Source organism: Suncus etruscus, chromosome 20 (genome assembly GCF_024139225.1).
Source record: "Suncus etruscus isolate mSunEtr1 chromosome 20, mSunEtr1.pri.cur, whole genome shotgun sequence".
NCBI lineage: Eukaryota > Metazoa > Chordata > Mammalia > Eulipotyphla > Soricidae > Suncus > Suncus etruscus.
The window spans coordinates 38884573-38909310 of NC_064867.1; the positions used below are offsets into that span (position 1 = coordinate 38884573).

The window sequence follows — 24738 nt, forward strand, 5'->3', positions numbered from 1 at the left end:
TGTAAACTTGCAGTTTCACAATCTATTTTTATCCCCTCCTTTCCCTTAAGTCTGATGCCTGGTTAGCGTGTCATACAAATGTTTGGTCTTGGTGTTCACATAATTGGCTGTCGTGTTCACTACTGACTGTGCATCAGAGAATGTAATGTTTCCAATCTCAGGCTTGGTTCTTGCCCCCCTTTATTTTCACTGCTTACACACACAGAGAGATAAACACACAGGTTTACACACAGAACTGTGGGGCTTGAGAGTTGCTAGTTGTAGGACATACCTGGAGTCATGCACTTTAACTATGGTTCATTTGTGCGACTTGTTATGTGCTGCAGATTCACTCTCTTTGGCAGTTCTGGGGCTCTCAGATCAGCAGTCATTGGTATTATGGAGAATACATATGAGTGATTATAGGAGACTATATTTAAGGGCAATGCCTGCAAGACAGATACCTTTGCTATTGAGTCACCCAGGGGTCCCTTACTGTCCATTTGTAGAGAAAAGTGTTCTTTCTTCTTGGGTTCACTCACCATGTATTTGAATCAATCAGGAGGACTTTTTAAAAGAAAAACTTTTGCAGTACCAGGAATCAAACCTAGTCCTTACATTTCTAAGACATTTATCTAAATTTCAGCCAAGTGCCAAGTCCTGGCAGGTACCAAGATCAAACAGTCTATGAACATTAAGTAGAAATCAAAAAAAAGGATCAATCTTAAACACCAAATCCAAAGCCAACAACAACAGAATCGATAACCCATTTACAACATACCAGACACAGAGAGGACAACCTATACCAGCAACCTAGGGGGTAAAAGAGGATATGGGATGCATGCTGGGAACAGGGTGATGGGAGGATAATATTGGTGGTGGGAATGCCCCTGATCCAATATTACTATGTACCAAAAATATCACTGTGAAAGATTTGTAATCCACTTTGATTAAAATTAAAAAATAAGTTGTTTCCACATGACAAACATTCAGGGTGGGAGATGTCCCTGTGTTGTAAACAAGTATGCGTTCTTACTCCTAGTAGATAAGAGCTTGTTTTTATATGTACAATTTCCCCTTTGTTTAATATGTCTTTGCAGGAGGAAGTGGTGCTACATTATATTGCTGGTGGAGTTGGGGGGTGGAGAGAAAAGAAACCAGACTCCCGACAAAAACTAAGAATATTAATCAATTTTGTCTCTTGAATAAATTCTTATAATAAAAAAGAAGAAAATTAAAAAATAAGATTAAAAAAAGAACTACGTTAAATGGCATTTTTTAAAGAATTTCTAATAACTTCTTGTCTAAACTAGAGTTGTGTTAAGCCCCCAAATTGACAAAGTCCTCATGCTTTAGTATAATTAGTATCTCTTTTTGTCAGACTAGAGAAGGTCCCAAAAAGTAATGGACTATTACCCCATTTCCAGAAAAAAATAAATAAACATCATTCACCGTGCCCTGGAAATATGCCTTTTTCAGGTAACAAAACAAAAATATCCTACAATTACATCTAAGGCTACTGTCAACACTGCCAGGATTAGTTCAGCGATCTGAGGGCAAGGGACACAATATCCCCCAATTTAGGAGTCACTGGTCCATCCCTTGCCCTTATCATAGTTAAATCTATGAAGATGTCAGTCATAAAATAAGGAATTTACATTTGAGCTATTTCTAATTATGTTGCATTGTGTCGGTTTGCTGGTTGATATCTACCCTTACATAGAGATTGTCTGTCCATCTCAGATAAGTGTTAGGCTGGCACTGACGAGTCTAATCAGAGATGCCAAATTTCATTGAGCCTCAAGACTCTGCCTGCATTCTAGGCTTACTATTTGGTTTGTGCCAGGGATGGAAATAGCTTGCTTTGAAAGAAAAAATAGGGCCAGAATGGTAGCACAGTGGTAGGATGTTTGCTTTGCTTTTGTCTGACCTAGGATGGACCCGGGACTGATTTCCAGAATCCCATATGGTGTGCCCCCCCAAAACAAACCAACAAACAAATAAATAAATAAAAGGAACAAATAATGTGATGTCAAAAACCATTGTCTCTTAGAACTTGAGGGAATTAGAATCATATGCTTCAAAAATTTACCCTGCTATGATCAATACCTGTACTGATGTTAAAATATCAATGTCTTGTGTTAGTGATAAATTTTGTTTCAATGCACTGGTCAGATGAAAAGTGGTCACTGAGATGGGAGGGCAAGTATGCCAGTCAAATAATGGAATTGGCACCCCCAAATCCGAGCAAATGAAATAGAAAACGAGACTCATAGTGAACATGAAAAAGCTTTGGCCAATTTGCCAACTAAGATATAAATACACAAAATAAAAACAAATAAAATATAATTTATAGTTATAGTGTACATATAAAGGATTGTCCAAACCAGGATTTTAAAGAGTGTCATTGGATGTGACCCAAAAAAACAAACAAAAAATATCAATAAATTGGTAAAACCAGCCTTGATCACTAAATATAACAGGGAAAGCTCATGCATCCTCTAGAATCCATCTTGATTTCTTTCCAGATGTTTAGCATCAGATACAAGTAGTCAAAATCTATATGACTGTTTACTGATCTTGGTATATGCATTTCAGGGAAGGGGAACTTTAAGCCTGATGCTTTCTCCTCTGCTAGAACTTCAGTATTAAATGAAAACACTGCATAACAGGTGTGCAGTGAAGAGCTGTTAAAGGAATAAATGAGCCTCCATTGGAAATCATAAGACAAGAACAATAAAATGAGTAGCAGAACACAGCCCAAATATCATGCAAATGTGTGACACCCCTTGTTTAACAAGCAATCCTTTCCATGTGTACAAGAAGAAAAAAGTAAGAATCCAAGTTCCATAGACAAGAAACAAAGGAACCAAGGCTGACCCTCATTTGGGGGCTGTAATACAGCTCTAGCTGTATTGCACTGTATTAATTCCATTTGTTTTCTTAGTTCCTTTTATCCTTTTTCCAATGCATCATTCCTTACTTGTCACAAGTGCCTTCCTCTATTGATGTAAAAAGGAGAATATTTACAGATACAATGGCTTTCTTGAAGGGATCAACGAAGAAATTAATGTATTGGTATAAAAGTTATACTCACTTGGATATTAACACAGAATAAATTGTCCAAGGAAAACCATGAAAATATTAGGAAGAAGATGAACGGTATCATATCAAAACATGTATGTCAGTGAGATAGACAAACAGAAGACTATCATATTTAACTGCAGTTTATAACAAAACAAAGACGTTAAAGGGATCAAATCATAGTAAAATCTTGGCCTGGAATACAGAATTAAAATGCCAAGAAAATAGGGTGGGTGGGGTATTATGTTGAGGTGAACTGAGATAACATTAGAAAATTGATTGGGGGTCTCTTACACATTAGTGTGTAGAGATGAAGTAACCATGGCCAATAAATTATAATAGCGAATGCTAGAGTAAACGTGTCATAATATTTTTGAATATAGTCTATAAAAGAGTGGGGTGGAAGGTGGGTGGGATTGGGTACATTGCAAAGAAAGACAAATCCACTATGTGGGATTTTAATTTAGAAGACTGTAAGCCTGGAATTCTATTATTAATTCTATTATAAATTAGGGTACCTAAGTAAAAATAGTAAAAAAATACTTAAAGCATATTTTCAAATATGTACACAAATAATGAATGAGAAAACTAAAAGTCTTCTTTTTGTACAGACATTCATGTCCTCTGAGATTCAGTCTTGGAAAAAGGTATGAGGCTCAAATGCTAGGAACATGATTACCTGATACCTCTGGCATAAGATCAAGATCTACCTCAGCTATGAGCTGAGACCATCCTATTTGGGGCCAATGACAGAGCAATATGGTACAAGGAGGCTACCTCTGCTTTGGCGCAACTGGCCTGGTCAAGAATTTCTCACATCTTTGCTTGGGACTGTAACTCCACCAACTTTTTTCATCTTCCTTTTTCATCTTCCACCATCACAAGTCTCTTGCACAAGTATCTCTCTATACCAGTGTCCTTGACCCTTAAGCCAATGCAAGCAACAGATGACACCCAAGGCAAAGAAGGTTCTGGACCATGAAGGACAGCAAGGCCCTTCCTTGTATTGGCTTATAATGTGTTCTGGTCATCTTTGCAGGAAGGAAATGAACCTGGTCTGCTGTTGTTTTCTTTATCACCTTTAAACTTATGCTTTATTTATCACCTTTAACCTTATGCTTTCTTTAAGAAGACTTAGGGAAAAAAAGCCTGAATAGACTAAATGTGAAGAGTCCCAGAGACTATAGAATTTTGAGAAATGGATAATAAAAAAAAATCAAGTTTAGAGAACACTCAGTGATTTTTCCTATATATTAAAAATCTCCCACTCAAGCATAACAGACACATTTCAGAGGGGAAAAGTGTTGTATGCTATGTCCTCAGGGAGAGAACACCAGGCAATGCAGCTTGTATGCTCTGCAAAAATGTTCACTAATATTCAAGAGCATCTTTTGACACATTAAGTAAGATGATATTGACTGATAAGCACTCAACAATAATACAGAAATATGAAAAATAATAATGCCTAATGTGAATAGTTTAAAGTATGACAATGAAATTTAAAGACCATAGTTCAATTTCCTATTTTTTACTACAAGATAAATGTCATCAAACTGCCATTTAAAAATAATATTTAAAAGTTTTGGATTGCAAAGACTTGTAAAAAATTCTGTAGGTGATTTTTCACAGGCCACTGCTTTTTTTGTACTTAAAGTAACAATCTTTTTACTGTTTGGGAGAATTTATTAAACAACATTACTATTTGTCTTAATGGAATGAATGAACATATAAGTTAAAATATAGTAAAAATATCAGAAATTGTGTGCATAATAAATCATTTTTGTGTCAATAACTGCCTGAATTGAATGAAACAGGAAGTAAGGAAAACACATTAAACAGCTAACATCTATAACAGCTTGTATTCCTGATTAAAATGGAAAATGTACAAAAAATGTTTAAACATTTTGTAAAACATGATCCTAAAATAGATGTTATTCTCATAAAGGATATCTTTGGGATAACTGGTAAAATTTAGTTAAGATGTAAAATAAAGCAGCAAGATCAATCTGTTGATTTTGACAGTTGGATCAAGATATTTCTGTTGGAATGCCCTTTGGTACGAGAAATAAATATTAACCTACTCAGTGATGACAGCCACATGTAGAGAAAGCAATTCTCAAATATTTCAGAAGAAAAGTTTTTATTACAAATATCTTCTGAGAGCGTGCTTAATTGCTTCAAAGTAATAATAAGCTAAAATATTCACCAATATTTCTTTGGGTATTTTGAGGGCTCACAATTGGAGGCATTCAGGGTTACTCCTGGCTCTGTGCTCAGGAGTTGCTTCTGGCAGGTTTAGGGAACCATATGGGATTTCGGGATTTGAAACTGGCTCTGTCTTGTGTTGGCAAGGCAAATACCTTACCACTGTGCTATCTCTCTGGTCCCTAATGTTTAATTTTTATTTAAAAAACGTGATTACCATGTTGATCATAATTTAGTTTTTCCCCCCACAGATAAAGTTGTACATGATTGAGTTAGAGTCATAAAATGTACAACAATCTTCATCAGCAAACATTTCCCACCATATTTATATTAGGACCAACTATCTTATAGGGCTTCGAGGGTTATTTTTTTCTCCCTCTCTCCCTCCCTCCAATTCTTACACTCTTCCTCCCTCCCTCCCAACCTTCCTTCCTTCCTTTTTCCCCTTATTGTCTCATTTCCTCCCTCCCTTCTTTCTTTCTTCCCTCCTTCCTTTCTTTTCTTCCATCCAAGAAATACAGCTCTCACCATCTCTGATACTTTTCTTTTCCATAATATTACCTAAATATAAGAAACTCCAGACCAGTTTCATGAAATCTTCCAAAAACTGACTTGTAACACTAGAAGCTGAGCAAATTTCTCTGAGAAGTCTAGTCTGCCTTCATGTATATTAAGAAGATAAAAATGACATAACAGACATAAACCTTTCCATTTCTAAGAAGCCATGATCACATAGCAGCCTACTTTGTCAGGTGGAGAGGTTAAAGATCTGATGAAATGTTCTTGCCAGTTTCCTACTTTTTGCTCAGCAGGGCCAACTTTGAAAGGTCAGAAGTTTAAAGCAGGAGAAATCAAACAAGAATTCCAGTACAATTTTTATTGCTGCAACACTGTAAAGCAAAGACTCAAACAAAAGTACTCTGGTCCTTAGCCTATCTTTACTGTATATGCAAAGGCCATTGTCCGAGCACTGACTGAGCATCTTGTGCCCAGAGTGTATAGATAGATGGTCTCTGTAGCCATGAGTTGAGTTTTTTGGTAGATTTAGTAACCAAATAAACCTCTGGTTTACACAGATGGGGTCAACCCAGATGTGCAGCTCTGAAATTCTTTTTAAACAAATAGATGTTCTCAGATATGCCTGCCCTCTCTCAACTTCACCATCACACACACACACACACACACACACACACACACACACACACACCACATACCAATGGCTTTTGGTAAGTCTCTTGTAGGGAATTCTGCTTAGAGGCAAGTGAGAGCTACCAAATTAAGTGACAAAATGGGCTTCTGAATGTCTGTATGCCTGGTTCCTGAAGATGTATTGTCATTCCACATACCATAGAGTACCAAAGTGTTTTCATATTACATCATTTCCAAATTGGGTCTATTTTGGGGTGGGTATCATACTCATCAGTACTTAGGATTTATTCCCAACTTTTCATTCAGGCACCACTTATGGTGAGGTACAAGGGACTCTATGATATTTTGGAGAAGAAATCCAGGTTAGGCACATAAAAAGCAAACACCTTTCCCTCTTACTATAACTCCTTCTCAGCACTGTCACTTCTAATTTATTATATTAACACTAACACACATACACACACACTGACACCGAAATGTATTTGCTTCCATGAGCACTTAAAGAGAAAAACCAGTGTCCATTTGTAAAACGCAAATCCACTGCAATGTCTGGAAATGAAGTTAAAAAACAATTGTGACAATAAAACCATTGTATTTGCAGGAATAAACAAGCAGTTATTAAGGCCTGAGTAATGTTAAGCAACTCAATACAACATAGATATTGATTGCTGGCAGTAAACAAGAATCAATAGAATGTCCCACTTGGTGTGTATATGGGATACTTAGATGCCCAATGCCTTTGACTCTATTATTTTTATATATCTTCTAAGCTATAAGATTATCCCCATGATAGTTGGCTCACCTGTCAATGAAAGAAGCAAAGCTTTATGGATAAGAATCTAGAATCACAAATGATCAAATTATATGCATTCCACATTCCTAAATTTCATACTAAATGACCTCCATTCCACCTATTTGCTTATTGGTAATTCCAGAAATTTTCATGTGACAACTACTAATTACATGGACTGTTTTTCATATACATCTTTAATAATTTCACACTTCATAAGCAGAGGTCAAAGCTCTTACCTTGCTCAGGGTATATGGTTCATGAACGCTACCAAACCAGAGGTATATACGAGTGGAACTCAAAAACAGCCAAACCAACCCAAAAGAAAATTGCATGTCTCTTGGATTATTTCTCATTAGGGCCAAGTTTGGAATTTTCTCACAAATAACCTGCTTGATTGCATCTATTGAACTTAGTTCAGGAAAGTAGAGGAAGTGGAAGAAGAGAGGATAATGATTATAGATACTGTGGCTTTTGTTGTTTTTGTGCTTTTGTGCATGGAGTCAAACCTGAAACCTCCTATAGATGAAGCTTGTGTTCTACTTCTGAGTCCCCTGCAGAAAGACTTTACCAAATCACCATGAGTGAGGACTTTTTGGTAAGTTCACCAATAGGTGAAATCTGGCTCTGCTTTCGAAGAATCTCACTCACTGCAAGAACTCCAAGCCTCAAGGGCAGACCACTTTCCTTTCCAGCTGGAACTCACAAAAGAATCTGCAGCTCACCTCCTCTCCCTATTGTTCATCCTCTCATCTGTGCTCTTTTCCCTCCTATTTCAAGTTCTTCTATTTTGATCTGCAGAAGCAAACAACCGATTAGAAAAGAGGATTATATTGTCACAACTCCTTCACCTCCTGCCTACTCTAATTATGTGGTCTGTTAGAGAGAGAGGTTAAAATGATGCCATTACAATTCAGAAATAAATTCTAGATGTATTAGTCTTTGAGTTGAGCCAGCTGGGGTGGAACTACAGTGAATTAATTCCTTCACAAGACCCCTGTTTGTGGAGTTCTAAGAGCACACAACATACACTAAGTATATATTCATGACTACTAAATCTCCTACAGAATATGTATATTCTCTTTGTATGTGAATAACAGATCAGCTTTGCTCAGACCATTGACACAGATAAGAAAGCCCATATTTATTTCCCATTTGGTTTTCACAGTTCTCCACCCAAAGTACAGTCCATTGGCTCAACTGTGCCTCTCCCCAGCTCCTTCTCAGCAGGATTCTCTACAGAGAGTTCTGCCCCAAGAAGCTGGACTAGTTTGTGTGTAGACAGAAAATGGCTGAGAATGAGGTGCAGTGAGGACCCTTCCTACAGAACTCACAAGAACCAACCAAGTGTCCTAGGAAGTGGAAGGTTGAAGGTGCTGCCTGGAGGAAGGTGGCTTCAGGATCAAGACTGTTCAAAATCCTTCCTCCTCCCTTACCAGTTTCCATCCTGGTTTTCAAATCTCTTCTTCCACCCTGATTTGCAGACACAGTCCCTACTGCTAGGAGTGTCACCTCTCTCTCTCCCTACCCACAGGTTAGCATCTTTCTTCCTCTATAAAGCTTCTTAAATTTTTCTCCTCCTGGTGTCAGAACAATGGTCCAGTGGGTAGGACAATTCATTGCCTTGCAGAAATCAATCCCAGGTTCAATCCCTGCAACCCCAAAAGGTCCCCTAGCATTGGCAAGAGTGAAGTTATGAGTAACTCCTGAGCATCGATGGGTGAGTCCCAAAACAAAAACTCAAATGAAAGAACAACAACAACAACAACAACAAACAAAACAAAGAAATTTTCTCTTCTCAATCCAATGATTCAGAACTACCTCACTCTGAACTTTCTCCCTGATGGTTGCTGTATGTTGCTGGATACAATTTGACTTTAATTGATTCTTGCATTAAAATGGAAATTCAGAAAGGTAGGAACAGAGTTTTTTTGCTCTTCTTTTTTTTATCCTCCACTTCCTAGTACAGGGACTAAAATAACAGGTGCTTAGGTAAGCCTTTTTGAAGAAGGAACTAAAAAAAATTATCTTACTTTGCCAACAGTCCCTCCTGCCATCAAGGAGAAATCCTCATTAGCAAACCCCTCCTTTCTGATGATGCATGGAATCTTATTTTTTTTTGGGGGGCACACACTTTGAACTCAGGGGTTACTCCTGGCTGTGCGCTCAGAAATAAATCCTGTCTTGGGGGGACCATATGGGACGTCTGGAGTTAGAACCATGGTTTGTCCTAGGCTAGCCTTTGCAAGTCAGATGCCTTATCCCTAGTGTCAATGCTCCGACCCTATGGAATCTCATTTTAGCTAAATATATAGCTTAATTGGACATAAAGATACATAAAAACCTTATGAAGAAAGACAGTAATCTCAAATACTTTGATCACTTTCACTATTCATAGCAATGCATATATCTACATATAAATATGCACAATGACAAATTATATATTTAATTTTATAGTTAGGGTGAATACAAATATCTTTCAACTCAATGTAAATCCCAAAGTATTATAATGATTAACTATTAATCTATTATAGGCTATACACACTATAGGGGCCTTATAATAGAGATTAGAGACACATAATCACTCCCAGGGCACTTGACCTTGGCATTTGGGGGTTGACAGTTTGTGTCTCAGGCACAACAGCCCCAGAAGCCACTAAGACTACAGTCTGCAGTGCAATGAGTGTCTCCAAAGCTGTTAACAATTGATTCTCAAGGAACCTTGAAGAACCATGGATCTAACTTAGGACCTGAGCAAATATGCCATATGTTTCTCCTAGTTGTGATATTTTCTATTCAAGAATTTATTTAACCATCTCCTCTTTATACTATTGATTTAAAAATGTAATTAACCTAACACAACAAAATTCCTCTATACAACAGTTGGAAATATCTCATTTTTAACAAAATTGCTAAATTTCATATGAAGTATATACTATTGTGCTTAGAAATGATGCCATAAAACTCACCATTCATACTGCTTATATATTACTTTTATACCAAAAATATTTAGCAGTGTATATCATTGGATGGACATAATTAGCATCTACTGTTAAATACTGTGCAGATAAATGGACTAGCTCAATTTCCTGAGATACCATCTACCTAAGAGTTAGCTCATCACTGAATGAGGGCATTTATGAAACTAACGATAAAAACATATTGAAATTTTTCAGAAGTTACAATCGCTGAGAAGGATGTTGATCTAGAGTAAATAAAACGGAATTATGGGCTTTTATGTGGGTCTTGAAGAATAGGTAATGAAAAGAACAATAAACTCTTTGTGCTTTCCAGTTCTCATAGGACAGACTCTGAATCACACAAGTCATAAATTAGAAATTAGACATGTGTATGCAAACTGGGATCTTTATAGCAGCATTATGAAGTAGACTTTAGTATCCCCATTTAGAAGATAAATGGGGTCCAGGAAAAGTGATGTAGATACAAAGCACACGATAATAGCCTGACAAAAAGAAAGAAAAGCCTGCTTTGGGGGACAATATAAATGCACCTGTAGACATCATATAACATAAATCCAGAGAGACACAGAGATGCTAAGTCATTATCTCAAGTACAGAATGTAAAATAGACAAACTCCCATGGCCGGAGAGATAGCATGGAGGTAGGGCATTTGCCTTGCATTCAGAAGGATGGTGGCTCGAATACAGGCATCCCATATGCTTCCCCGAGCTTGCCAGGAGCGATTTCTGAGCGCAGAGCCAGGAGTAACTCCTGAGCGCTGCTGAGTGTGACCGAAAAACCAAAATAAAATAAAATAAAATAGACAAACTTTTAAAAATTAAGAATAGAACAGTCATCCCCAGAGGCTGGCATGGAAGGTAGTAGGGTTGACATTCACTGATTATAAGGTACATACTTTCAGTCTAAAATGAGTAGATTTTGAGACCCCAACATGCATCAGAAGATAAAAAATAGGGGCTGGAGAGATAGCAGAGCAGTAAGGTATTTGCTTTGCTTGTGGCCAACCTGGGACAGACCCAGTTCAATTCTTGGCATCCCATATAGTCCTCAAAGCTTACCAGGAGCTATATCTGAGCATAGAGCCAGGAGTAACCCCTGACCATCTCTGGGTGTGGCCCAAAACCAATCAATCAATCAATACAAATTAAAAAGAAGATGACAACTAATTGATATGTAACCTAATCCTGACATATATGAGTCAAGTAGATTAGAAGTCTTGTTGCTGTCATTAGGAGTTGAGTATAGGTGGTAAGGGTTGTGTTAATCAACTGTTGGCAGTAGTACTCGTCCAGTAGATTCTTGGATCAAAACATCAAATCACATATTAAACAGACACAATTTTTATTTATAGATTATACCTTAAAAAGTTGAAAAAAATAGATGAAGTCCAGCTAAAATGGCATAAAAATTAGCCCATGACTGAAAGTAGTCTCAGATCTTTAACTATAAACTTTAAGTTCTTTTTATACATCTTTCTGGAAGCTTTCTCAAAATTGTACCCAACTCTGAAATGCCTTGAAACAAATCCATCAAGATTTATGTTTGTCACATACCATTTTCTTTAAGAAGAAGGAGAGGAGAAGAGTGTATAATTCTCTCATTGGGTGTCCAAGCCTTTTCAATATTGGCCAACAAAATGGCTGTGTGAATGGCTCATTCTCCACCTTTTACCTCTAGACTACTTGGGGTCTGTCTAATATAGCAGCTGGAGTATTTCTATATCCCAGGAATAATTTTCCTGTGTGTGGCCAGGACTGAACTTAGTCAAATTAAATTCATGACTCAAACTATGGAGCTTGCTCTGACCACAAGGTGACACTGCCTGACCAGAAACGGTGGAAGGTAGTGAGTTCACACAGCTTCCCTGGTACTTACATTTTTCACCATGCTGGACTGGCCATATGCAGGAATTTAGGCCAGAGTGGTAGTAATTTTGGTAGAAAATGAAGACAAGATATCATCTACAATAAAGCATTTGTCACTCCTAGACTTTTCTTTGACCAAAATAAGGGTCAAAGAAAGGGAAACAGATCTACAAAGTTGGATATACTGTAAAGAAACTTATTTGGAAGATGGGTTGTAAAGTCAGAGAATAAGAATTCTAGGGGATAGCTGGTGAATAAAAATATAAGAAGTTTGATGCTCAGCTACTATATTAAGAAACAAAAGGAAAACATATGAACATGATTTTCTAAGAGAGACTTTGGAAAATAGAATGTTAGCAAAGAGCATTTGGGGTTAGGTGCATAAAATACATAAGGGAATATGGGAGTTTTACTGATTTGTGGGAAGGAGTGACAGTTGAAAGTTGCATCATAGGACTCATCTATTCTGGAAGCAGATAGAAGGAGTCACCGAAGAAATATGGATGGGCAAGATATGCTGGAGAAGTAGGCTAAGTGACAGGAAAGCAAAAGAAAGTGTGAGGGGAAGTGGGGTGCTTACTGGTGCCAGAGAAATAAAATTTTCATTTTATGATAAAAAAAAATACTGCTATGTATCACAAATGAACAGTTGGAACTACACACTGCTATGAGGAGGTTGGGGTGGGTGGGAGTGAGTGAGTCAGTGATGAGTTCAGAGAGTTAGAGAATGTAGATATTTGCACAAAAATCAGATGTGAGTATAAAGGTACTTAAGTGTCAAATACATCTTTGAAAAGAGTGAAAACACTAATAGATCTCCAAGCTGGCAAAGTCCAATGTGTCTGATGGGAAAGAGAAAGTAAATGCATTCTCTTTATTTTACTTAGAATATCCTTAACATTGGTTATTTAATTTCTCGAGACTCTATGTCTTCCTAGTGAATCTCATGATTTTTTAATGTAAGAAGAATTGCGACCAATTAAACTATGACCTGAATCAATTACAAGCTCTCCCTGCATTTCAGACATTCTGAAATGTGAGCACAGAATATTTAAAATGAGGATTACCACTTCTGTTCTCCAGTTTACTTTTTATTTCCAAATATTTTGCAATGAAATGCTTTGGATGCAATAGTCTATCCATGCATTCTCTATGCATGTAATATGGCAGAGATGTTGTTCTATGAATCACAAGTCAGATATTGGGAGGTACTGTGTTTATGAAAGCATGACATTGATTCAATGAACATCATAAGAACCATCAATTTCTGAACTTTCTCCATGATCCTATTTGTGCAAATAATCTGTGTTTCTTCCGGCAAACATGCATAGCTTTGTTTTTATGCTGAAGCAGCAATTCGACCCACTTTGCCTAACACTAGCCACCTGAAAACCATCCCTCAAGAAAATAAACCCATAGACTATCAAGACTCTTTTTAATCCCATTTGTAAAAGCTGCAATTATGCTGGAGAGGAAGAAAGGCAACATGGACACTTTGGTAGTCTCCCAGAGATGAGGGCACCCCACTGCACCCTGCATTTAACTTTGGAGTATATCACCACACAATCGTTTCTGATTGAGAATCACTGAAGACAAGCAAGCAGGCAGAGTACTTTTTAAAAGTAAAATGATTACACCATTCATGTTTTTAGGGAAAAAAATCCTCTATGCTTTATTCTCTGTTTAGGTTGTTATTTCTCTCGATGGAAGTAAGAATTAGTTCTCTCTCCACAATTATAGGGATCGCATCTTTTCTCAGGTAGATACACACTGAGGTTCAGGACAAGAATGAGAGTTAGTTTAGGACTGGCATTCGTCTCCTTGACACATCTAGTTTTGTAAATCAACTCAAATAACTGATATTGCAGGAATCATGACACAGAGAACTTCATGACACAGGGAGCTTCTGAACTGCAGTGAATGTAATGGTTTCAGAGAATAATAAGCATCGTGTCATTAATAGTTATTTTATTATTATTATTATCCTCCATGACAATAAAATATATATTGTATGTTCTTGCTCCCTGAGTTTTAACTTCATGGTTTAAGATAATTTCCCTATTTTATTGTCATTGAATCCCTTTCGTTCATTAACCAATTCCAGCTTATCATTTACTTTCAACTTTTCCTGTACTCGAATCTCCCAATTCTTAGATCAAGTAAGTGTAGATGCAAATTTTACTGATATCACTAGCCATTGGGACACTTCTTTTTATTTTCTCATACATTTATTCAATGAAAACTTTTTTTTCCATGTTCACTAATTGCCAGATTGCGTCAGACTATGCAGGTACAGAAACAAAAGTCTTCATGTACTTCAAAATCAGGCAGGGTGGTAGATAAATATAATGCAGCAAAATAATCTCTAAACACAATTTCAGAGGGTGTCAAAGATGAAGGGTGAGGATGCACTCTAAAACTTGTCAAACTCAAGACACATAAAATATTCAATTGGAGTGGTCTGAGGGAAGACAAGAAATTGGAGTATTTGGGCTTGTTCTTTCATTGTTTTTTAAAATTATATGAAGTTAGTTAGAGAGAGATGTTGTTAGTAGGTAGATTTTCCTTATCAGAGTAAAGGAAGTGATTAAGGACATGACCCCCGTCAGTCATTTTATGAAACTGAAACATCCCTTAAAAAGAGAGCAACAAGGAATAGATGTTAGCAAAAATGCAATGCCAGAGTTAACTCAAGTAAAAAACATTTAAAATGTAGGTGTATATCACTGATACGTGTGAAAATAGAAAGCATCTCTCACTAGGCATGCTGAAATATAAACTTACCATAAGGAAAATGAGAATTGATGGGATTTCTGTATAATCATGCTTTGATAATCCATACAGAGAGTGTCGTGAAGACAAATGGATTCTAAATGGATCTGGTGATAAATTATATTTACACTTCTGGCACTTACTTAAAAAGGCGACATGCTCATATGAAAAATATATGTTCTTTGCTATTAAAGATGATAACTTGGCCCCTTAATGAATCCAGATGGAACAATACATTGTCTCGTAAACCACATTTTTGTCATTTTTCGACTTACTCCAATATTATCATATATCACATAGATAATCACATAGATAAATAAAATCAAGTCATTAGAGAACATGTCCAGGAAAAGTTCACTTATTGGTCATGACTGAAAAATAAATGCTTCTATCTAAAGTGATGATTCATACAAAGCAAACATACTCCTGGAAAAGACAAAATTTAGAAGAAAAATTGTTTTCAGTGAAATTCCTTTGGAATTTATTGGATATTGTTCTTTTAAACAAGGTAAACTATAAATTAAGTTTTTCTCAATTCTTATTCTTAAGCAGGGAAGAGTTATGACTTACAGGTATGTCACAAAGGCCAAGATATTTATTTTCCTCCTCTATTCAATACATAGGTACAATTTTATAAGGCAATGATTATTATTTAATTAGAAATGCCACTGAGAATAACTGGTTACGATTTAAGTGCCTAAAATATTTTCAAGGAGATTTATCATGATCAATAGGCTCAGAGCTATATTTTAGGGAATGATATCAAAGCTGCCTCTTCCATCGAATGATGCCATAAGGTCATATGATCCTACACAAAATGGCCCTAAATCATAGGGGTTTTAAATGGTAATTTTATGTTTTTAATATCATCATGTTCTGCTGATGGGCATGTGCCTATGCACATCTGCATTAATTTTCTTCTAACCTCATTGGATTTTCTCTTTTTTATTTCGCATATTCTGGCATAAGAATTTTGACACTTAAATTAAGACTAAATAAAGTGAATATCAAATAGTTTTTGAATGAGAGTCCCGTGAAGGCTCTTCACAAAGTCATGGTATTTTAGGGTATGAAATGGGTGACAGCCATGGTGATTACTTGGAAACCTTTCTTGGATGTAATGTTCCTCAAGTTCTCTCCTCTGAGATCCACCCAACATCTATTAAATAAAGTCTAGATTACCAGAATATTGCTTACTTATTTAATGATAAAAAGTGCAAGAGTATTTAATCTCCTTAAGATATATTACTGGGCCTGAGAGATAGCATGGAGGTAAAGCTTTTGCCTTTCATTCAGAAGGACGGTGGTTCGAATCCCGGCATCCCATATGGTCCCCCGAGCCTGCCAGGAGCGATTTCTGAGCATGGAGCCAGGAGTGACCCCTGAACACTGCTGAGTGTGATCCAACCCCCCTCCCCAAAAGATATTTCTGTACTAATGTATGATGCAACCATAAATGAGTTTGGTGTTACATTTAATTAGCAAGACAGAAAGATCATGGCCCTTGGGCTAGTTTAAAACTGACATAGAGTATCAAGTTGAAAATGATGATTTTTGTCTACACGAGAGCTCACCAGGGGAAAAAGTAGATAATTGGGTAAAGGTGAACAAGTAAATAAGAAAATATCAGAATCATTGAGAGAACCATAGTTCAGAGTTAAGAGAGATTGGAAATAATGACAATCCTCAGATCCTTTAATTTTAACTACAAAATTTGTGTGTGTACAAATGAAGGCAAAGTAACCAGTATGAATCATGCCTCAGACCCCAGAAAGACCACAGAACCCTAATATGCATGTACAAAAGACAGTGATTTTCATGAGGGTAAACTGTGAGACCTGAAGACTGATAGAATAACGGGCGTTTCTGAAGGTGGAGCAGGTGCCAAGTTATTCATGGGAAAGATTTCAGCAGGGATATGGGAGACTAAAGTCTACTCCAGGCTGTAATTATCTTGGTGGTATTGGTCTATGGATCAATGCTAAGTTTGTCAATGCAATGCTCAGGTGCCACTAGGGCCACATGTCTCAGTGCCTACATGAATCAGGCAGCTCCAGAAATCACAGTATTTCATATGTTATATATGTACAGTGCCCTTAAGCTATTTCCCCAGTCCTGCCTTTAGGTTTTACTAATTGTGCAGATGTGGTACTAGTTACTGGGTTATAAAATGTTGACCTGAGACTACACTTAAAAGAGCATGTCAAAAATTCATGCTCAAGGTTCAGAATGATGGTACAGTGGTAGGGCATTTGCCTTGCGCTTGACTGACCCAGGACAGACCTTGGTTTGATCCTCTGGAGTCCCAAATGCTCCCTCAAGCCAAGAGTGATTTCTGAGTGCATAGCCAGGAGTAGCCCCTGAGGATCACCAGGTGTGCTCCTGCCCCCTCCCCAAAAAAAAAGAATTCAGGCTCAAATCAGCCCATATATGAGGAACTTTGTAGTTATAAAGACAACTAGGTGGAAAAAGACCAATGGATATCAAATTTATCATGTTTGCAATATTTTCATATATCACCCCAAAATTTTGGTATTATGTCCCAGAAATTCCATCTCTAGGTACTTATCCAGGATAACCAAACACTTGCAGACAAAAATTCCTAAGTGCTTTTTTTTAAAGTAGCGATTATTGCACATAACCCCCCCACACACACACACACCACAGTGACTCAAAACCAGGCTTCAGACATACAAGCATGTGCTTTTCTAATGAGTCATATCTCCAACCCTATGACGAATATTCTTAAGTGGATTATTATTCAACTTGAAATAAATGAAGCAAATGATTGCCACCTGAAACTATATGCATCTCAAATCACTGTGCTGAGAAAAATAAGAAAAATCAACCTGATTGGAGAGTATTATGTCCATGTATTTAAAACAATGGCAAATTAAGTTAATGTAAATTAACACAGAGACATATCAGACATATGTACATTATAATAATTCAGAGAGAGAAAGTGACGAAGTGAAATGTAATTAGGACTGCAAAAAGCCCGAAGGAAATATTGATGGTGGATGGGAACAAACTTGGTACTTGCTATTGTGACAGTGGTTTCAATGGTACATGAACTCATCAAACCCAGACTATTTAGCATAAGTATGCACAAAATATTGCAAAGGAAGTTATAAAGTACACTATCCCTTCATGTATAGTTTCCAAGTTAGGTAAGATGCAACTTTTTAATCTATCTCAATATCTTCTACTTGGCCTTTAGAAATGGATGATTTCAGTTGTGCTCCACAATGCGTAATATATCCTGCTTTCTCAATGTTTTTCTCTCCCTCTGAATAACAGCTGCCAGCAGACAGAAACTATGAACTTTTCCTCATTGTATATCTGCAATGTCCAGAGCATGGATGATGGATATAGCATCATTGCCTAACTTGTGAAGGTAAATACCTGGAAATGAATTTCCTATTTTCCACATAGGTTCTTGGATTCTGAAGACAAGTCAATAGAGATAGATCTATGTTAGGCATAAGCAAAGGAGCCCATATATAATTCTCTGGATGAAAGGTGGGAGAAGAGAGATGAAATGGGAATAGTTTGCAATAGACCATAAACAGTACTTTAACCCAGGACACAGGAGCAAGCTGAAAACCAATTCATGTGGAGGTGTAAACACTTAAAAATATCCAAGATGAGGTATCCACAGAACATCAAAGAAGAAGGCTCCATTAAATGACTGGTGTTGGGAATGCAGAGCCAGAACAAATTCTGGTGCATCTCCTAAAAGTAAATCCTAACGGACACCGAAAATAATAAAAAAACACAATTGGGTTCCATTACATTGCAACCCAGTTATATCTTGAGATCATTGCCCTCAGTAAGATGGCAGGTTACACACCTTAATTGAGAGCTGAAAGCTTGAAGTCCTGGGAGATATTCCTGCATTCAAGAGATTAATTTTAACTAAATGGAAACAGCTCATGAAATCAAAGCTAGAGTGAAACTTTATGGGAAATTTTAGGATTGCACATGATGGTAGTCTCAAGATACAACACCAAGGTCCAAAGGTAATCTTAAAAAGATGCTGGTGGGGTGACTTGAGGCATCCAAAATTATCTACCAAGGAAAATAAAATTCTACTGGGCCAAAACCTTGCACTCTATCCATACATATAAATAGAGGGTGAAATAGCCATACCACTACTTTTAGAGATTGTGTTTGATGCGAACAGGTTGTTATTCTCAACTGTATTTTTGTAAACTTATCGTTTCATGTCATTTTAATTGAATTTTATTTATTAAGCAACATCTATGATATCCAGGGGTTTCCCGAGCCTTGTAAAATAAAATTAAGACCTGCCTTGAAGCATCAGCATCCCCCCAAAATACTGTTTTCTGGGCCCCTGTGCTATTTCAACAGAACTTAGACACATTCTCAAATAAAATGGACAAAATACAAACATTCTACCCTTAGCTAAAAGATAGGAACATCATTTACAGAAGGCTAGACAGAAGAGAGGGGCCTGTGAGCAGGATGAAAGTATAACTTGACATGGAATAACTAGCTTTGAGGTTTCCCTGGAAGGAATTTTAAAACTGGGGACAGGATCCTAGACAGAATGCCTTGCATATGGCTAACTCAGGTTTGATCCTGGACATCCTATATGATCCTAAGTTCGCTAGGAGTGATTCCTGACTACAGAACTAGAAGCAACCTCTGAGCACAGGTGTTGACCCAAAAAAACAAAACAAAACAGAACAAATCCATACAAAACGAGAAAATAAGATCAAGACCACAAAAGACACTCCTTTTTCTCCAGATTAAAATAATTTTTCTACAGTGCCTAAATTGTCCAAGGTGAGACTGAAGAAGTGAGCATAGTTTCTCTGTAGTCTTAATATAATTTGAATCTAAAAATCACCTCATAATAGAGGCCAGGCCTGTGAACAGAAAATCCTCTCACCCTGCAAGGAGTCTATGTCCATAATTCACAGATCCAACTCCCATTTGTATGAACCTCAGAATTGTCTGCAGAAGAATTCCCCATTCAATGACTTCAGTTAGTTTTGTCCGTTTCTTTTGATGCTTTTGTAAACTTTATACCGATAAATCTTCCACCATGGCCTGATTCACCAAAAGGAATATTTGATTAGCAATGATCTTGCATTGCCTGAAATAAGACATATTAAATAATACATAAGAATTTGTCCCTTTTGCTCAATGAAACCAATCCATGCCTTGTCTAATGTCTTAGAAATGGCACAAATCCAGAGAATGTCTTTCTGCATGAGTCCAACAGTTGAACTCTTCAAAAATCAAGAATAAAATTAATATCACACTCCTTGAAGTTTCTTAAAGTTTAAACATATTAAATAATTATCTGTGACACCAACGACCCTTTAAAGTGCAAGAATTTTAATTTGCATGGCATTTGACAGTTCTGAGGAAGCCTGCATACTTTTTTATGTTGTATAAATATTACGTCAACAAAACACTAATAGAATGGCTATATAGAGGTTGAATAATTTAGCCTCGTTTTATAGATGTTTCATAAAATAGAAAACTGAGGCTTAGCAAAATTTAAAACATAAATACATAGTTGAGTTCAATTGTGCCAATCATCTCTCCCCTTCACATTTTGGAGAGTTTATTTTTTTTTGTTTGCTTATTTGTATTTTTGTTTTGTTTTGTTTTGTTTTGCTGGGGCAAACACGGAAGTGCTCAGGGGTTACTCCTGGGTTTGTATTCAGAATCCTGGCTAGGGGACCTTATGGGCTGCCAGGGATCGAACCCACATCCATCCTGGGTCAGCTGCATACAGGGCAAGTGCTTACCACTGTGCTACTATCTCAGCCTCCCCTTCACATTTTGAATTCTACACTTCTTACTATTCAGGGTTTTTCCTGGTTCTAGGCTCCTTGAAGATCCTTGAAGGGATCACTCCTTGTGGGGCTCAGGTTACCATAAATGTTGCCAGGGATTAAATTGGGGTCCAATTTAATTGGGGCCCTGCAGTTTTATCATTCAAGCTCACTTTTTCCTTTCTTAACCTCAACCTTGATATTTTGTTTTCTTATTACCAAATTGATTAAAATAGCATTAATTAGGCACTTTATACAGGCCATAACCTCCTCTATGGATGCATTATCTCCCTCCCATCACAATTTTTTCATGATGGCAGGTCATGGGCTAATATCAAAGTTAACGAAAGTTTCTTCCACTGTATAAGTAAGGGATAGAGCTAGGACTAGATACATGAATTTAGCATCAAAATTCTCTCTGCACTATTGCTTTTCAGAGGCTGGTCGAATTTCAAACATGAATGTGGTTCCTGTTATGTGGGCCTTATTCAGGTGAAATCTATGTGATAAGGGAAGGGAGAAAATCCATTCTCTTGAGCAAGCAGACAACAAAACACCGTAATAGAACTCAGTTGCAGAAAATAACACAAGAGTAAATTTTTCAAGACATTATCATCCACAACAAGATCAGTACTTTCTTTTTAGCTTACAAACTATCCTTAATCAATGAATAGAAGAGTCTTATTTTCAATTGCTTTCTTTTTGTGCTGAGAGACTGGGCTTAACACTTGATAAAAAAAAATACTTTATCTAATCCTCACAATCATCCTATTTAGTGTGATTTCCTGAGTGAATCAAAAAGCCTACAGAACTCCAACAGGCTTTAGTTTGCAAAGGAAAAAGGAACAGCAGTTCTGCTCATAAATACCCAGGATGCTAAACATTTCTTCCTTTTGTACGGGCTCAACCCAGAGTGCTCAACTCCACTCAGTGAAATGAAATGCATGGTGCTGATCCAATGTGGGCACAGTACTATGAAAGGGAATTCTGGCTGTGATACTTTTGCAAAAGAATATTCCTGTTTCAGAGTAATAACATTCTGAAGAAATAAAATGCTGGAAAAAAAATATCATAGACCTGATGCCTGGGAGCAGAATGGGAGTGATGTAGAGAAAAGAAATGTGTATTTTTAGGGGTATGCAAAGGTTCACCAAGTTCTTTGTGTTGTCAAGAAATGGTTAAAAAAGGTTAAAATGTTGGGGCCGGGTAGGTGGCGCTGGAGGTAAGGTGTCTGCCTTGCAAGCGCTAGCCAAGGAAGGACCGCAGTTCGATCCCCGGCGTCCCATATGGTCCCTCCAAGCCAGGGGCGATTTCTGAGCACATAGCCAGGAGTAACCCCTGAGCGTCAAACGGGTGTGGCCCAAAAACCAAAAAAAAAAAAAAAAAAGGTTAAAATGTTCATTTGTTTTCCTTTGAGGGAAGAGGACACTAGTTGTTGGTTAATAAGAGCAGCAAGTCTGCAGTTAAATTTTTGCCACTGAATGCCAGCTGAGCTAATGTTGCTACTTTTGGCTTGTATTTTTTGTTTGTTTGTTTGGTTGGTTGGTTTTTGGGTCACACCCAGCAGCTCTAAGTGATTACGCCTGCCTCTACACTCAGAAATTGCTCCTGGCAGGCTTGGGGGACCATATGGGATGCCGGGATTTGAACCATCATCCTTCTGCATGCAAGGCAAACACCTCACCTCCATGCTATTTCTCTGGCTCGCTACTTTTGGCTTGTGGTGGAAGGGAAGGTAGACTTTTGTACTTATCTCTGTTTCTCCTCTGTCTCCAACTCTATTTAAAAAAGTCTCTGAGTTCCTAGGAGGTGTATGTCAGGACATAAAAGCAACCTGGTCCCCCAAGTCATTTTATGGAAACACTAAACAAATCAATAATGGTCTATGGGATGATTATGTGAGCAAGAAATAAACCTGTCTTAATGCTGTCATTAAAATACTGAGATTTGTTGTTACATCAGCTCTGATTGCCCTCACTAATATAATGCAGAATTGTGAGGCTTCTTTCTTTCAGTAAGAACAGATGTTGTATTGTGCAGTGAATTATCCATTGTCATTGGAATTTCACATCATGACTACTTTGGAAAAAATCCACAGGGAACTGTGAAACTTCATTCTAGCCACGAGGATGCTGTTAATAGAGTAATACAGGAAGGAAAGTCATATGGTCCTACTAATTTAATTATGTATGCTTACAGACTCCTGATTTTAGCAAAGATGGAAACATGGGGGCTAGATTGACCCTACCAAAGCAAACAAACTAGGCAATTTATTGTTTGTTTTTTGAAAAAAAAATAATAAAGCAGTGAACAGTCACCACTACTGTCATTCACTGCACTGTCAGACCTGAATTGCTGGTAGGAAGAAGGGAACAGAGAGATTACTGGTAGGGTTCTTGAGTTGAGAAGACAGAGCAGAGAGTCACCCCAAAACTGAGAGTACTAAGGGTTCTTTACCAGAACTCTACAAAGTACTGGTGAGTGCATGAATATGAGAACAGAATGAGAAAGCAAGAGAGGAACTCAAGAGGATCTCCTATTGCTTCACAAGGCCAGAAATATTGTCAACCATGAGGTATCTACTGGTGCCAACTGGAAATTTTTATCATTTACAGAAAACTGGATGGAAAATTAAGAGGGTTTTGCCTTAGCATTGTGGCATTTTTAGCTTGACACTTAATAGCACCAGTTTATTTTCCTCTCAGACTCTCTCTTCCAAGCACCACCAGAAAGAATAAAAAAACTATTTCATGGAATCTCACTGAAGCTAGAGTAAATTTCTAACTTAGGAAGTTAGGAAAAAATTTACAGGATTGGGATGATTGATAGAATTAAGCTGAAAGATAGTATTGGTCATTGACAAAGAAAGTTGAGGTGTTATGCTAAGACAAACCAAAGTGGATTTTAGAAGATTTTCATAGGTAGAAGTAAACAATATTTTGTGACAGCAAGGAGATCAATTTTTGAAGATGATGTATTTGAAGAATATGTATAAGTTCTAGGTGCCTATGCAGAAAATATGTTTTAATCATATAATAAAAAATAATTAAAAATAAGCATATTGAAGAGGCACAAATGATATATACTAGATGTTCTCAACACCAACTTAATGCTACTGACATTTATAGAACTCTACCCAAAAGTGATGTGATACATGCATGTTTTTGAAGTGTTTTTGAAGCTACAATACAGATCTCAAGAATATTAAAATGATTAATTAGAATTAAAAATTAGAATGAGTGCTTGCTTCGGCAGCACATATACTAAAATTGAAACTATACAGAGAAGATTAGCATGGCCCCTGCACAAGGATGACACGCAAATTAGTGAAGCGTTCCAAGAAAAACAAATATTAGAATGAAAAAGAAATTTATATATAAAATTAGTGATTAAAAATAAACTCTCCTTCCAGGGAGCCGGGAGTCTGGCAGTATGGAGTTCGGCACGCCTTCACCATGCCAGAGGCCTTCTTAACCAGGCCTGGGGGGTGTGCAGGACTTGGGTAACCCCAGCACCCCTCTATCACCTTGCTCCAGATCTCCAGGGCTTCCCCGGGCCACATGCCTGGGCAAACCAGTGAGTTGGGCCCCTTGGCGGAGCTTGAAGGTACCCTAGGCTTTCCCCAATTATCCATTCTGCTCCTTAGGGAGGGTCTGGGTGGGATCCCGAACTTCTGGCCTCCCAGCGCAGTCACTGGTAATCTCTTTGTAGTCCCCGCGCTCACAAGATACATTAACAGTACTCACTATCATTGAGTTATGTTTTTATGTATGCAGAATATCCATTTTGTACTCTGCCCTTTTGCACACCCCTACAAAAGATCATTTTTCTCTTTAACTTCCTTAACCCCTATCATCATTATTCCTCATTTACCCTTTCTAACTTAGTACTGTAGAGTCCTAAGTCACAGACCAAAGTGGTGCCGCGGAGTTACCACCCACCCAACTATTCCAAAAGGCATAAAAAGGACACGTATGTCTTTTCAACATTTTATGGGTGTTTTATTTGACGGCTATAACTTTTGCTGAATATTTTCTTATACAGTGATGATCCCTCCCCCCTTTTTTATCTTCTCTTTGTGAACTGCTCAATATGG

General features: G+C 37.4%; 1 protein-coding gene and 1 non-coding gene across 4 annotated transcripts in view; one reads left to right on the plus strand and one right to left on the minus strand.

Annotated features, from left to right (window-relative positions):
- The window catches only part of GRM7 (glutamate metabotropic receptor 7), an 884078-nt gene that overhangs the window by 761862 nt on the left and 97478 nt on the right, over positions 1-24738 (minus strand). The window lies entirely within an intron of this gene.
- On the plus strand, positions 23882-23988 carry LOC125998333 (U6 spliceosomal RNA). Its single transcript, XR_007491923.1, has one exon. It is a non-coding gene; the product is annotated as a U6 spliceosomal RNA (small nuclear RNA).